Raw genomic sequence first — 16,126 nt, forward strand, 5'->3', positions numbered from 1 at the left:
CTCCTGAGTTACCTGGGGTGATGGTGATGTCTGGTGACGTCAACAACCATTACTAAAATAATAATATAAAAATGAAGAATCTGAATAAATGTATGTTAATCTAAATAACTGATTAAATAAATTGGTATAGAAGAAGCAAAATTTGTTTAAAGGCTATCTTTAGTTGTAATGTTACTGTATGCCTTGACTTCTGTTAAATGATACTTTAAATTATAAATTCATCAGTAAAATTTTTAGTGCAGCAGTGAGAATGAAATTCTTCTGTACAAGAAAGAGCTTATTTTGGCCTTAATCCACAAATGGTACATACATGAATAAGGATCCATTAAGTGGATCCCCTTTCAGAATTTGGGCCTATTTTTATAAAGCATTTCAGATGAAAGGTAACGAAGAAATATAAGGTTTATTAATAATAAGAATTATATACAAGAAAGTCTCTGCTATAGAAAACTTTCCTACATATGAATGGAGAAATAAGATAACTTGGCCCAACTGTTAATTCCTTACTCTGACATCATATTCTTCCAAAATAAGGTACACATAATGGACCGTCTTTTTTTGGTAGAAATCCATTTGAAGTATTACATTTAATTAATTTTTAAAATTTCTTTTATTTGTTAACCACAAAGAAAATATAGACAGTGTAAAGGAAATGTAAGTCAACATTCTAAATAGTTTTTGTTTTCAATTTCAAAAAATAAAAATTCCTAGTATAAAAAAACTAGGAAAGCACTTTCTCTGCTCCTATGTATTAAAGTAATATACTTTTCTTTATTACCAGGATTCTCTTAGCTTCTGGAGCTGTCCACAGATATGTTCTTGTGATCATTTCTGATTACATTTCCTTCAGTGTTTTTGAGAACTTTACACTGGTTTTATACTATACTATGTTATGTATAGTTTGAAATTACTTGGTAATAGACTTTCACTGAAATTCCTTCTGTGAGACAGGAAATCCTGGTGGAGTGTTTTCGTCTCACTATTTGCCAAATCTCTTGTGTTATCAGATAGTTACATACTGTTCATAATTGTCTCACTATTGTCTTGTTTTCCCCCCCATCTGTTTGTTGCATCCACCTGTTGTCTTTCATCTTATACTTGTAAGCTCTTCAGGACAGGGACTGCCTTGTTTGTATTTTTTTAAAGTGCATTGCACAATAGAACCTTGATTCCTGATTGAAACCCCTAAATGCTACTACAGTATAAATAATAGTTTGTTACCTTGAAAGCATTTAATATTTTTTATATTTTTATCTGATGTGTTATCTGTCTACCCCTAACCTAAGGCATAGCTATTTAAGCTTGTCCATTCTGCTTTAATAATAATTTTTTTACAAGAAGAGTACTTAAAGAAAACTGTCACTCCTATCTTTTTCCTTATGTTAATTATTGCAAATTAATGTTATCAAATCTTTCCCATATTTCAGACTAGCTTGTGGTGATCTTTCTCTGTCTCATATCATTTTAGTATAATTTGATGATTGGTTTAACCTTGAATCTTATAAGAACCCTTCAAATCCTCCCCGCCCCCAGTTTAACCCTTATCATATATTTTTAGTGTCCATGTTTTTTTCTTATATGGAAATATTGTATAAATGTTTCCCAGAGAGGGGTGAACATCTATGAGCCTAATTTCTCAGTTTAGATATATTTGATTTTCTATTCTCACTTGTCCAATCTAATCAGGATTTCAGCTGTAATTGCATAAAATGTTTAGGTAATACCAGCATGCCATTCAGCTAAGACAATTGCAAAGATTTGTATCAGATTCTTTGTCTAAAGACATGCTAAATAAAGCAAGACATACAGTATGTTTTGAGAGTAATGCCATTTTAGAGACAACTTAATAGGAGGAAGATAATGATTTAAAAATAAAATTGTGGTAGACTTTCATTTTAACTTAGTTATTTGGCCTAACAAAGATCATAATAGTATAAAACTATATGAGAGAAGCAAAAGCCTCACTGTTGCCTTTAATATCTATCACAAAGTAAGGACTCTTGAGATGTTTGTTTTTAACAGTTCTGCCTGCCCCATATGTTTATCCTTGTTAATTACTACTAAAATTTGCTAGCTGTGTTTCCTTCTGGAAAACCATTGATGGGATATTTGAAGTTTCTATGATACTGAGCCCAAGCATAAACTCAGGGTAGCCAGAAGTAGGTATAGGGCTATAGAATACCTTCCCTTTAAATCCTACTGTCACCATCTTCAGGCCCTACAGCGTGACTCATCTCATTCCCATAATCTTTTCCCAAATAACTATAAAGCAGATATCTGCAAAGCTGTATAAGAAATTCCTGTTTTTATTGCATGATATTTATTACTTGAATAATACAAAATATTGTAAACAGAGAGTATTGCCTGGATTTTGTGGCTTGCTGAGTGCTAGTGCAGAGGGTGCACTTCTGCTTTGCATAGTAGCACAGGGGGCATGCAGTTGCTCAGAGCTTTCACTAGTGTAGCTCAGTACAGTGTGCAGATCATACCAAACTCCGCTAGTAATTGGATAAGCAGACCCCCCCACGGATCCATGAGATGATATAGGGGAAGAGAAAGGTGTTCTGGAAATGGAGAATGGGTATGACAAGGGCCATGAATCCAGAAAAGCATGATCCGTAGGGTGCAAATGAGGAGTATATCAGTCATTTTTCTGCAGCACGTGGATAAGTTAGATGACTTGCAAATGTTGGTTTAACTGAGTCTAGTGATGCAGAACATATATACACACTTTCACTGCAAGAGCCATCCAGTAATAGCTGGTACCCTACACCAAATGTAACATGAGAACAACCACCCACCTTCCATTCAACTGAGAACTCACTTAGTATACAGCAGTATCTGTTCCCAAAGTACATACAATGGATATTGTCTTGATACATCATAAGACTGTTCAAGCAGAAGAAGGTACAAAATCACCAGACACAGTGTTTCTGAGTGTGTTAAAGGGATGTGTTCATGCATTTACGTAGGCCAATGGGGTGAAGCACCACAACGCTGTGTACACAACATAGCATGTATGAGATCTGAGAGGAGCTCAGAAAAACAGCTCCCACAGATGAAGCTAAATATTGCATTCAGCAGACTAACACACAGTCATTACATGTGCAAGTAAACACTACAAGATGTATATCAAGGATCATGGAAGGAGGTCTGTGAGGAGTTGATACAGTATACAGCATTGTATGGCTACACAACAATCTGCACAAAATAATCATATTACAAGGTGCAGTATTTTAAACACGTAAGCATGGTAAGTGAGTAGCAAATCACTGAGTCAGGCAGAAGCATGGTAAGATGGTAGAAAGTCATTGTCATGTCATCCATCTTCATCTACTATTGCTAGGGCACATAAATATACAGTATGTAGGCAATGCTGAGATTGTTAGGCAGTTAATACACAATCACAATACAGAGCAATACATAATCAAACAATCCATGAGTAAGGTCATAAAAATATGTCCCATTCAAAAAAACAAAACAAAACACATACTAAAGTGTTAGAGAGCAAGATGCTTCCCTACATATAAATTTATGAGTGGTACATGGCTGGAATTTTGGGTCTTTATGATCCTGTTATGTTTGATGTGAATACCACTTCAATTAGCATATTCTGTACCGCACTAGCCGTTATTGGGGATATGAAGGTACTGTAAATAAAAGTTGTCTATGTAAATTGTTTTAGTTATGTTGCATAACATGAAATCAGCTACATGTTATGAAAAATTCTGGTACTTATTGATATTCAGGATTTAAAATGTAAAACCCACAATATTTAGGATAAATTAGCTAGGTCCATACCGTGTAATGCAAATATATATTGATTTAATTTCCTAGGTAATTCGCAAGGTAAATGTTTCATGTAGCTACACACTGATGAAATGTTGAAAGGACTGTCAATAATTATTGGAATTAAAGGGTTAATAAAATGTTATCACAGGGTTTAAAATCAATTGGTATTCGATTTTGTGCTCATCAGTGCAATTTCATTCTCAAGTGTATGTCTATACTACCCGCCAGATCAGCGGGCAGCGATCGATCCGGGGGGGTCGATTTATCGTGTCTAGCACTCTACTGTCGACTCCTGTACTCCACCGCCGTGAGAGGCGCAGGCAGAGTCAACGGGGGAGTGGCAGCAGTCGACTCACTGCAGTGAAGACACTGCAGTGAAGACACTGCAGTGAGTAGATCTAAGTACGTCGACTTCAGCTACATGAATAATGTAGCTGGAGTTGCGTAACTTAGATCAATCTCTGCCCCCAGTGAAGACCAGGTAGACATGTAGACCATGAGGTATTGGCAATCCAAAGCAATAGAAGCAAATATGGCTCCTAATTGAAATGCTGTCATACCCTGAATTACCTCAGGTTTGACAGAAAGTGTTATGTTTTGTTTTTCTATAAGTTGGCCAAATTGCAAGAGTAAGCATTTATACAAACCAGTAATCTTATTCATCAACAAAATGCTCATAAGTGCAACTAGTCAAAGAGTAAATGAGATAAAATAGCATACAGTAATGTGATACATAACATAAAAAGTAAACAAGTTTTTTCTCTGATGGAAATATACAAGCTTATTAAATGCAGCCAAAATTGCTTAGCATGATATAGGTGCATGCACAACAACAAACAGATCAGTAATTGATAGTATCTATTAAGCATAGTATAAAACATGCCACTTTCAATTCAATCAGATACAAGCATTTGGGAGCAATCTGCAGTAGTACTGTGAGAACTATGGAGATGAAAAGGTGAAAATAGAAATAGTCTCCAGGATGCCAGGTTTCTGTGAGAATAATGGATTCTGTTGAGCATCACACACAAGAGAGTCACTTCTCTACAACTAACAGTCACAGAATGAATTGACATCAAATGTCAGATGTTCAGAATAACAACTGGGCAGGCATAAGGATAACTTGAACTAATCTCACAGAGAAGTGATATAACACTTAAATGGAAAATACCGTTTTCAGCTCGGGATAGCTCCAAAATCCATATTCATAAGCTTTAACTAGCTTTGCCAAGGAGCTGGATTAAGGAGGGGAACATATACCTTTTGACTCTTGAAAGAGAGAAAGAAAAGACTACTGAATTTCAGCCCTTAGATCACCCCGGCCATGAGGTGTGTGAGACAAGATACTAATATATATCCTCTAATATTTAATATATGAGTAGGTGGAATGCCAAGAGACCACTTTGCAAATCTTTTACAGAGGCAGGCCCCTTTGGATCAAGACCCCTGGTCTGATGGGCTTTGACTAATAGGGAACAAAGGACCCTTTCAATAAAGCGTGCTTGAAGAAGAGCTCCATTAATCCATTGGGAAATCAATGCTTTGGCATTTAGTGTGTTTTGGAGCAGCACAAAATTGGAAAGCAGCTTCCAATCAGTAAGTCTAAATATTCCTGTTCTTTCCAGTTAAAATTTAAGGCTCACCACACTGAGTGCATGCAGGATCGCTTTCTTGTCACATTTTAGGTTACGGATGAAGGGAGGGATGCCTCTTGATCAATATAAAAGTTGCATGTCTCAGCAGGCCCAGAATAAGTCATAGATAATATAGGCCTGGGCCGAGGGCCCCAGCTTCTGGAGTCGTGATGATGTCAAGAATCTTAGCTTTCATTTTTTTTAAAACCAGGTAAATTCTCTAGCCCTTGTGGTTGTGAAGAAATGCTTGAAAATGTGAGTGTAGCCAGCCTGAAACAATCACTCTGGGAAATGTGAACTGCCCCGGGCATCCTAATAGAACATTAACCACACCCAAAAGGGGTTGGAGGCAGATGCCAATGCCATCCCAACAGAGCACTGTGTGTCAGGAGGAGAAGAATGCAATGTGCCTGACCCACCTACCCCATCAGAAACACCTTGGCTGTTGGGTAAGTTCTAAGGAGGGGGATCTCTTGTTCCTTCTCTTCGGTTTCCAGAGTAGGGAAGAAAAAACCAATGTTTCTTCCTCACCTACTCAAGTGGGAGGGGAGGGGGGAGGGCTGCTGCCATTCTCAGAAGGAGTAGGGGCCTGCACCTCTCCCCCTGCCTCTCTAGGAGGGGGCCCCTTAGCCACTCTAAGAGGGAGGATAGGATCACAGGGACAGAGCCATGGGAAGCCACGTCATGGTGTGCTAAGACACCAGAGTGCCTTAATGCTGCCCTAATTGTTAGAACCCTGTTGACAGTGTGAAAGGTAAATGAGTGGAAATTTGCAAGACAAGGCTATGATGTCTTTTATCTTGGTGATCAGCATGAATATGCCCCCTTGAATTAAAGAAAGTCTATGGGAATAGTGAACATATGTGAAAAGGGAAGAGTGGCACAACGTTTTGGGTACCAAAATGAGATTGTCACTTAGTACTTATAAAATACAAGACCTTACCAAATTCCCACATGGGAGACCATCAATAGATACTGTAATATCCCTAAATGCAGAAGCTTTACCCTTTAGGCATCAAAATTCCTCTTAGCTGCACCAGAGAAAATTAAGAAAATCAGATATTTGATAAGCAAAGGGGAAGTCAGGAAGGTCTCTCATATGTGGCATTCATCCTCTACAGTCCATATGGTGGAACATCAGAGTTATTTTCTAATTTACTTTCTAGCATTCATAATTCCCACACATCCTAGTCAGCCATACGGAAGGCTATTTCTTCCCCACATCCCAAATTAAGTTCTTAGGATGTAAAGTGTAATTAGTGGCTTTACATGAGCTAACCAGTTTGGCTTAGAATTGGTTAGAATTCCTTGGGTGTGCCTGAAGAGCGTTGGCATATTCTTCTGGATTTGTGATTTCAAAATAGTTCAAACAAATTTATAGGCTGCATCATTTTAACAAACTGCATATTGAAGAGAATATTTGACCAGTAAACATTATTGATTAGAAAAGTTTTATTGCTAATGAATCCTCTTTTGCATAGTAATGTGACATTTTAAAGTGGGTTTTCACCCTTGTGTTATCGGATTAATCTTTCGGGAAGGTTCTAAACTTACAGATATTTTGCAACTGATGTATTATGGTGTGGTACATAGATAAATCAGACGTTTTACAAAGTAAATTTTCTTATATTAGACATGGCAGTGAACCAAAATCCAGGATCTGAACACTTCCAATTTTTGAAAAATCCCGAATCAGAACTTTGTGGATTAGGTCCATATGAGTTATACTCTTGTTTATAGCTATTATTTAAAAAAACATTTAGTCGCTAAGTGTAAAACATTTTTAGTTCTTTATTATTGTTTTATTTCGATTTAATGGCTATCCTTGCCACTGCCCCCTCACCCCCCCCAGAAAAAAATTAAGCCTCTAAAACTAACTTATTGTAGGTTCAGTCTGAATAGCTTGTGTATATTTCTTTACTGTTACAAATAAAGTTGGGGGAGACAAAAGAATGCAGTCTCTTCCATGGGCCTGTTAAAAATCATAAACTATAAAAACAATTTCTTGCCTTTACTCTACTTCTGGTTTTTAGAGTCATTGATAGAAGTAATATATAGGCAGTTCTGATACTCTATTACTGCTAGAAAATGGTGAAAGAAAAACAAATAAAAAAGCCTAGCAGGATTATGAATAATCCTAGGGAAGATATAGAATTAAGGTTTTTTTTTTGGGGGGGGGGGAGGAGGGTTTGAGCTCCTTAACCAGGCATTTGAGCATTTAAGGAGTGGAATGCTACTTGTTAACATTTTACTTCTATTTCAGTATGAACTTAGACACCCAAAACTATATTGCAATTTAATTAAAATAGAAATCATTTTTGCTTTTCCTTTATCCTTTCCTTTGTTAAAACTTGTCTGCTTTAAGTGAGGTGCTGCCCTCGTAACAGTTTGGTGATTACCAGTTGTGTGTTAGCATTACAGTAAGAAGGCTGTGGGAAGTACTGTTATTACGTATGGGGAAACTGAGGTAGACAAGTCAATTTATTTGCTCAGCGCTATAGGAAATTCATTTTCAGAGCCTGAATTAGAATGCTAGTGTTCCTGGCTTCTAGACCACAAAACTATCTCTATCACATCCCAATTCTTTTAGTCACTTAATAAATACATGTCAAACTTTTAAACTATTTGGGGCCTTATTACACAAAACCTTGGCATTGCACTTACCTTTCCCTTATCCTCTCAAGCAATGGGATAAGAAAAAGTGTTGATGATATCATTTTTAAACTGGCTAGCATTAATCTAAGCTATAGAACCAAATTCTACCTTTACATACAGGTAAACAGTCTCCAGTGATGTCAATGGGAATTATGTCTCTGAAGAAAAAAAAATAGTCTCTTTGATTTTTAAAAGCATGTTTTCCAGATCAGATGTAACTAATGTTATTGTACATCTATGTCATCCCAGTTACCGACTGTACAATTGGAAAGCAGATGTTCCAGAAGTTAATAGAAAGGGGCAAAGGAGGAATGGAATAAAAGATCAGTCCTACAAGTGTGGCTAGAGGGAATCTTAATAAATAATTTTTAAAAAGTTAACAATTCTACCACATCCAGCTGCAGTGTGCATTAATGAATGAAGTGGCAGCACCATAGACTGCCCAGCAGCTGAAGAGATTGAGGGCCAACCAGTTAAAAATATTTTAGTAAGGAGATCTCTGGTTTGCTGCACAGAATCTGCACCAACAAAATGAAAACCTCTTCTACATTCTGAGTCTCATTTCACTGTGCAATATGGATGTTGCTATTTCAGATTTCCATTTAGTATTAAACCTTAGAAGTGATGCCTCTGACAGTGTACATACTGATTGCTTTTGCTGAAGGACAGGTAATTACAACAAACATTTCTGATGGGCTATTGTTCTTTTGAGCATCATTGCTATCACCAGTATGCAAGGCCTGGAGCTGTAGCATGAAGATGCTAGAGGTCTGCTCAGTGATGCATCCTGTTTTAATTTAATCTACAGATCTATCTACTTTAGGTATTTCTAAAATGCCTGTCACCATAGTCCCAATATCCAAGATTAAGAAGTGTCAGAGTCTATAGAGAAAACGATGTTCTCTCCCCCTTTCCCATGAACAGGAGTGTGTGATTTTAAATTGTAAGGTTTTATATTATTTTGTTGGTGGTGGGTTTTTTTTGGCAACGTTGTGTATAGGCGCTATTCTTTGGGCACTATTACAGGTGCTATTCTTTCTTTAAAAGGTGTAGACATACACACAGTCAGACTTGAGATCAACTTGACATCTACTGGCAAGAAGTTCCATAGTCATTGTCCTGCCCCTTAGGGCTTGTCTACATGGAATAATGAGCTCTACGGGGTGTGATCTCTAAAGTGCCCAAATACTTTAACATACCTGCTGGTGCCTTTTAACATAGTGCTGTTTGAAACAGAACTACATTAAAGTACATTAGGGAGCCTTTAATGCACACCAGCAGGTTCTACACAGACCAATTAGTGCACGTGTTAGTGTGCTTTAGAAATCACACCCCATAACGTGCATTATCCGACCATGCCCACAGATCCCGATAGTCTGAGCTTGGACTTTCAATCTGAATTGTCCTTGTGAACTATATTTGTCTTGCAGGGTGAGAAGGGCCCAGAGGTAGTCAATCATAATCCATTTAAGATCTTTATTAATTAAGGCCAGGACTTCGAAATCTGCTCTGAAGAGAAAGGAGAACCATCGGAGTTTGTGAAGCACAAGTGTAATGTGTTGGCACCTGCCTTTGTTTCATATGAAGTATGCTACTATATGCTATTCCAACTTCAGCTTTTTTGGGGGCGGTGTTGTTCAACATCAGGTAGAGATAATTGCAGTAGTCTAAGCCAGTGGTTCTCAACCAGGGGTACATGTCCCTGGGGGTATGCAGAGGTTTTCCAGGGGGTACTCATGTAGATATTTGCCTAGTTTTACAACAGGCTACAGAAAAAGCACTACCGAAGTCAGTACAAACTAAAATTTCATACAGACAATGGCTTGTTTGTGCTGCTTTATATACTATACACTGAAATGTAAGTGCAATATTTATATTCAAATTGATTTATTCTATAATTATATGGTAAAAATGAGAAAGTAAGCAATTTTTCAGTAATAGTGACCTGTGACACTTTTGTATTTTTATGTCTGATTTTGTGAGCAAGTAGTTTTTAAGTGAGGTGAAACTTGGGGTATGCAAGACAAACCAGACTCCTGAAAGAGATACAGTAGTCTGGAAAGATTGAGAGCCACTGGTCTAAGATGTACACGAAAGTTTATGACAATGTCTAGGTCCTTATCTGAGAGAAAATGATGCAATTTCCTAGTGAAAGATATAAAATCATTATTTGCTGCTGTTGCAAACTCTGTTTATATCCCACAGTTTTGCATCACCTCGTTGTGTCAGGCCATAGTAAGTGGAAGAGTCTATGGAACAGGCATCCATGGCTCTACAGGCACTTGGCCTCTCAAATAATCCATTGTTGGGAGTGTAAAAATTCCAAACACAATCTGGAATGGTTCTCTACGAGTTGTGTTCCAGCAAACCGGAGAGGTGTAGAAACCTTGATTTTAGTCATGAGTGTAACATCTTCATGGGGAAGGTGATAAACAAAACGAGTACTCTCTTGTGCACAGGTTTGAGCAGTGTCTCACAATATGTGAAGATAGCCACTTGGAGAGCTGGCTCGCTCGCTGTGAATGCTACAGGAAGGACTTCTATCAGTCAGTGAGATACAACATAAATGATGCCATAAAGAAGGGGACTGGGAACCATTACAAAGCCATACATGCCACAGGTGGCGGCCCATGGCAGCAATTGCTCCTGATCCACTGGGAATAGCTACTTTAATTTAGTTGGTAGCAGTGAAGGGAAAGGACAAAGGAACTGAGATGTTCATATGGAGTAGCCAATGGCAAAAGGCCAGACCTTTTTGACATGGAAGTCTAGGATTGCTGGGTTGGTTGATTGTAGTTAGTTCAGAGATAGCCATGCTTGGTGACTGCATACTCATACAATTATCAGCACCCTACCCCTGTGGTGCAGAAAATTGTTAACAGCAGTTTTTGCTTGTTGATCCCAGGAGCATTTCTCCCCCAACTATATTGTGCCCGTGTGTGAGAGAGAGACCTTCCTATGTCTGTATTGGAAAAACAACATAAACTAATCAGTGTCTGACTATCATGACAACTGAAGGCTTGTGTAATGTAAGATATGAATAAAAGCACACAGTCCCACAGCAGTGATGTAGCGCACACCTGTCATTCTGCAACGCTTGTGGTCTTGGTAATGTTCTGATTTTCTGTCACTTTGCACAGAATATTTTGGTGGCACTAGAGAGTGGTCCTTTGATCAGTGTTCCTGATGTGGTACATTGACCCTTTGGCACATACACAGCAAGCATGCCATGTTTTATGACACCACTGAGACTCAAGGGCTTTGAATCTTGTACGGAAGTTGTGTCTCAGTTTACAGCCCAAGAGATACCACTATTTGAGACAAAGACATAGAAAAAAAATGCACTGAAGGGCCACGAGGTTTCATATAATCTGTGTATATATGTATATGGGCCTCACAGAGGAAGTGGGTCTATGAGAAGTATTTGAATGAGGAGAGTGCAGAAGTCAACCACATTCCCACACCTGTGCATGACACTTGGCATTATGGTGGACCATACAGAATATAGGTGTTGATTTTGTGCAGTACTGATGCAAGTTTCAAGCCCACAAAGGAATCCAGCCTTCTCCTCTACCAGGTATACACTTCAACAGGCTTTTACACAACCATTTAAGCAAGGGGTAGTTTATTTTGAGGAGGGCTTGTCAAGAGACAGCAAAATAAATGTTACAATCATGAACATAACATGCATTAGTGTCAGGACATATTGAAATCAGTGGGAGCTCCAGTGTCTCTGAAAAAGCAGGCTAATTATTTGGGTACCTAAATATGGATTTAGGCAATAAATTTAAATATTCAAGCATGAAAAACCATGGCCTTGGGATTTAATTACTGTGCCCAAGGGCCCATCTACATAGGAAAGTCTACCATACTGGGAGAATATCCTTTAGTGCAACAGTCCCCCAACCATGGTATAACAGTTTGGTTCCTATATTACAGTCACTATGCTTCTATTGATTAAATAGATCTTTAAAGTAATTCACCAACCAAAGTTATTGGAAGAGGAAAGTATTGTCACACCTTTTCTTTTAGGTCTTCCATGCCTGAAATGGAAACAAATGACAAATTATGACATGGTCAGAGGTTTTCATTTTGTTGCGTGTACATGAGGTCACATTATGTGGGGCATTTGGGAGGATCAAATCAGTAATCTATGAGTGCATATGATCCATGTCTGAAGGAATAAAATCCATGTTCCCTGCTATTTCCATTTAATTCCCTCCAGACACAGATCAGGTCAAGGTCATTAATCCCTATTTTAATTGCTTTTCTCTCAAAGTAAATTGTCTGTGTTACACAGCTAGATTTATCCAATGGACAGAGGCAGTCAATTATAGTCTCATATTGCTGGTAATCCCAGATATGAGTCGCAAGTGAACCAAATGCTTTTGAACATTCTGAAGAGGGAGGATTGTTTCTAAGAGATATAAATATTAAAGCTATCCCAAAGGGATGGCTTGAAGAACCGTGTCTGTCCAGAGTGGTTTGATTCTTAAAATCCTACCATTTTGTGGATGATTATTGCAACACGTTGTTGTTTTTTCCAAAGAAAGTTTAAGCAAAGATTTCCCTCACTCAATCTCTTTTAAACTTATGATGGTTGGCCTATGATCAGTGACTTTCCTACAAGCAGACAATATCTATTTTGGTTAGATTGCATGATCTTCAGGGCAGGTACTCTGTCTGCCACTGTTTTGGGAAACAGCACATTTTTGGGGCATTGCTGCAGCCCTAAGGAACTGTTTAACATAATAGATCATGACATGTTCTCTTAAAATAACTGAGTTTTAACAGATAAACCTGTTTTGAAAGTGGTAAATTGATACAAACTGGACCATAAATTGAGCTCTCTTACCTCTTCCTCTTCTTTTAATTGCCAGGCAAAGTTTAAACTCAGACGGATTTCTCTCTCATTTGGAACCAACTCTAGCAAAGTTTACATTGAACAATGATCGTTTTAATAAACACTCCTAAGTGCATTTTTCCCCACTGCCAGTTTTGCCTCTGGATATTCATACAACCAGCATGTTATTTGTCCTTTGCTGCAAATAACTTTGTCTGCTCTATGTGCTCTGACAATTGTCTGTCAAACTTTTGCTATTGACTTTTGGGCAGCTGGTGTGATCCTAATGGTATGGATATCATCTAACAAATTAGATGTGCTACTGTAATATAAATACACACAAAAACTACATTAAAAATGTTAAGATTGTGTGTTAAGCATTCAAAAGTTAGGAAATGTCAATTAAGTTTGTCCATGAAACCTTAATTTGAACAAATACAAGTAATAAATAACAATAATTGTGAGTACGCATTATAATATAGTCTGTAATTGCAAGATCACACACCATTTTTCCCACAACATATTTTCCCCTAAACTCATTTTCAGTAATGGGTGAACTATTCTTGCTGAAGCTTAAAAAAAAAAATTCAGCTTGAGGCAGACACCTGGTATGGACATTTTCAGCCTGAGCATTTAAGATTTGGCAAAGTTTAAAGTAACAGAAAACCAGCTTTTATAATGGAGAGTGTTGGTCAACCTTAACTATAGATGGTGCTACCAATTTATGCCTTTGCTGACAGTGTGTCCTACTGCAATGCCAATCTGTTATTTGGAATATGAGTATTGTGACAAAGTTCCTCCTCTATCTTATAGTTAGACAAAGTTCCTCCTCTATCTTATAGTTAGACAAAGTTCCTCCTATCAATAAGGGTCCTGCACTTATTAGCAGATTTTCTTGCCTCAGAGATTCACCATGTGGGTTGGGGAACAGCCCAGAGACCTTCCCCTCTGGAAGAACCCATAGTCCAGGTCAATTGGGAGGTTGGGGGGGGGAGAATCCGGGCCCGCCCTCTACTCTGGGTTCCAGCCCAGGGCCCTGTGGACTGCAGCTGTCTATAGTGCCTCCTGTAACAGCTACATGACAGCTACAACTCCCTGGGCTACTTCCCCATGGCCTCCTCCAAACACCTTCCTTATTCTCACCACAGGACCTTCCTCCTGGTGTCTGATAATGCTTGTGCTCCTCAGTCCTCCAGCAGCACACTCTCAGCTCCTTACACCTCTTGCTCCCAGCTCCTCACACTCACACCACAAACTGAAGTGAGCTCCTTTTAAAACCCAGGTGCCCTGCCTTAATTGATTCTAGCAGCTTCTTCTTAATTGGCTCCAGGTGTCCTAATTAGCCTGCCTGCCTTAACTGGTTCTAGCAGGTTCCTGATTACTCTAGTGCAGCCCCTGCTCTGGTCACTCAGGGAACAGAAAACTACTCAGCCGGTGACGAGTATATTTGCCCTCTACCAGACTCCTGTACCCCACTGCTCTGGGTCTGTCACAGTATACACTGTGACCTATGTCACTTCTGATAAGGCTGTGCCCTTTGCATCATGATCCTGGAGGGTCAGATTCCTGCTCTCTCTGGTGTCTGTTTTGGAACCCTACTGTACAATAATGGTTAAAGACTTGGTTCTTGATTGGTATGTTGTTCCATTTCTTTTCATGTCCATATTGCTTGTCCATGTAACTCCTTACACAGTGCTATTAACCCTCTCTTACTGCTCTGGTTTGAAGGGGGGAACACAGCATATGTCTTTGTTTGCTTGAAGCTTTCACCCCACCTGACATATTCTTTCTAGTGACTACCTGACAAAGTAGTCATGAACTACATATGTGCAGCTCATGGGCCATCCTTGGTTCATATTTCTCCTACCAGTGATTCAGTTTTGACTGACTGTTTTCCTTCTACTGTAACCTGCATTGTATCTGTGCGTTCCAGTTTTTGACAAGGTCAGGATCCACTCAGCTAAACAGAAATTCACCAGGAGTCCCAGATTAATCAGTGAAAACTGTCTCTGGTGTTTTAGGTTTATTCACAAGGTTTGGGTTCCCCACTCCCCCCACCAGGTGGAACTAAAATAACACTAACCAACAGTCTCTAGCCATATTTGGTTCACAAAGTGTAACATTGTTTAAATTCTAAGCAAGCAATATAAATACAAAGCAATATATACAAAGCATCTTATGTCTCCAGAGTTCCCTGTCCTCGTTTACAAACAACCAAGTTATTTTTCCCCTTGAAAGCAGTCCAGCTCCTTTATAAGGCTCTGAGCCCAACTATGCTCATCTGCCCTACTTAAGTTCAGGTAGGAAGCTGAGATTTTACTCCAAAATTCCCATCTGTTGTGCCTCCCCTTAGGAGTATGAGGCCTGTGTATGTATTTTTTCCATAAATTAGAACAAACCTTCTGTAGTTTACACTCCCTTTTGGCAACTCTTAATCCATTGATTATTAACACAGAACCCTGTAGCTGCTCTTTTCTAGGTAATGTAGTGTTTGCGCATGCTATTGTAAAGAAATCATTACAGTGCTACCTTAGAAGTCTCATAACCTCAGTGGAAGGGTATAAGAAACTTCCATTAAAATGCTACCAAGTCTCTTGATCCCAATACAACTTCAGTGGGATCATTATGATTATGTAGGACGTGTTATTCGAGCAGTTGTGGATCCACTAAGAATGTTGTGAAAAGCAAAAATACTATGCAGCCTATTTTTCAAACATTAACTTGAGTATCTTAATAGGGTTTTTCAAAATAATGTCACAGCTTTTCCTGCCAACAGTCCCAGGAGTTTGTTCAAGGTTTCTTCTAGAAACAGTCACAGATTATTTGGTAAAACACCATACTTCTATTAATAGTGGATAGAGCACTGCACTGGGACTCAAAAGACATGGGTTCTGTTCCCACTCTTCCACTAGCTTGGTGAGTGACCTTGGGCAATTCATTTCACCTCTCTGTGCCTCAGTTCCCCCATCTGTAAAACAAAGAAGATACTTACTTCCTTTGTAAAGCACTTTGAGATCTAAGGATGAAAAGCACTTATTACTTCTATTATGAATCTATTTGAAATATTACTTTTATTACTGATTACTTTAATATACATGTAAATACAACATAAAGAGAAAACAATTACAATGGAAACAAATACACTTCAAATATTAACCATGCTGTTCTTTTCTTCCCTAAATATAAATCTCTGTTTTACATT

The sequence above is a fragment of the Terrapene carolina genome, unplaced genomic scaffold, assembly GCF_002925995.2.
Source record: "Terrapene carolina triunguis isolate 2854851 unplaced genomic scaffold, T_m_triunguis-2.0 Scaffold66, whole genome shotgun sequence".
NCBI classification, from domain to species: domain Eukaryota; kingdom Metazoa; phylum Chordata; order Testudines; family Emydidae; genus Terrapene; species Terrapene triunguis.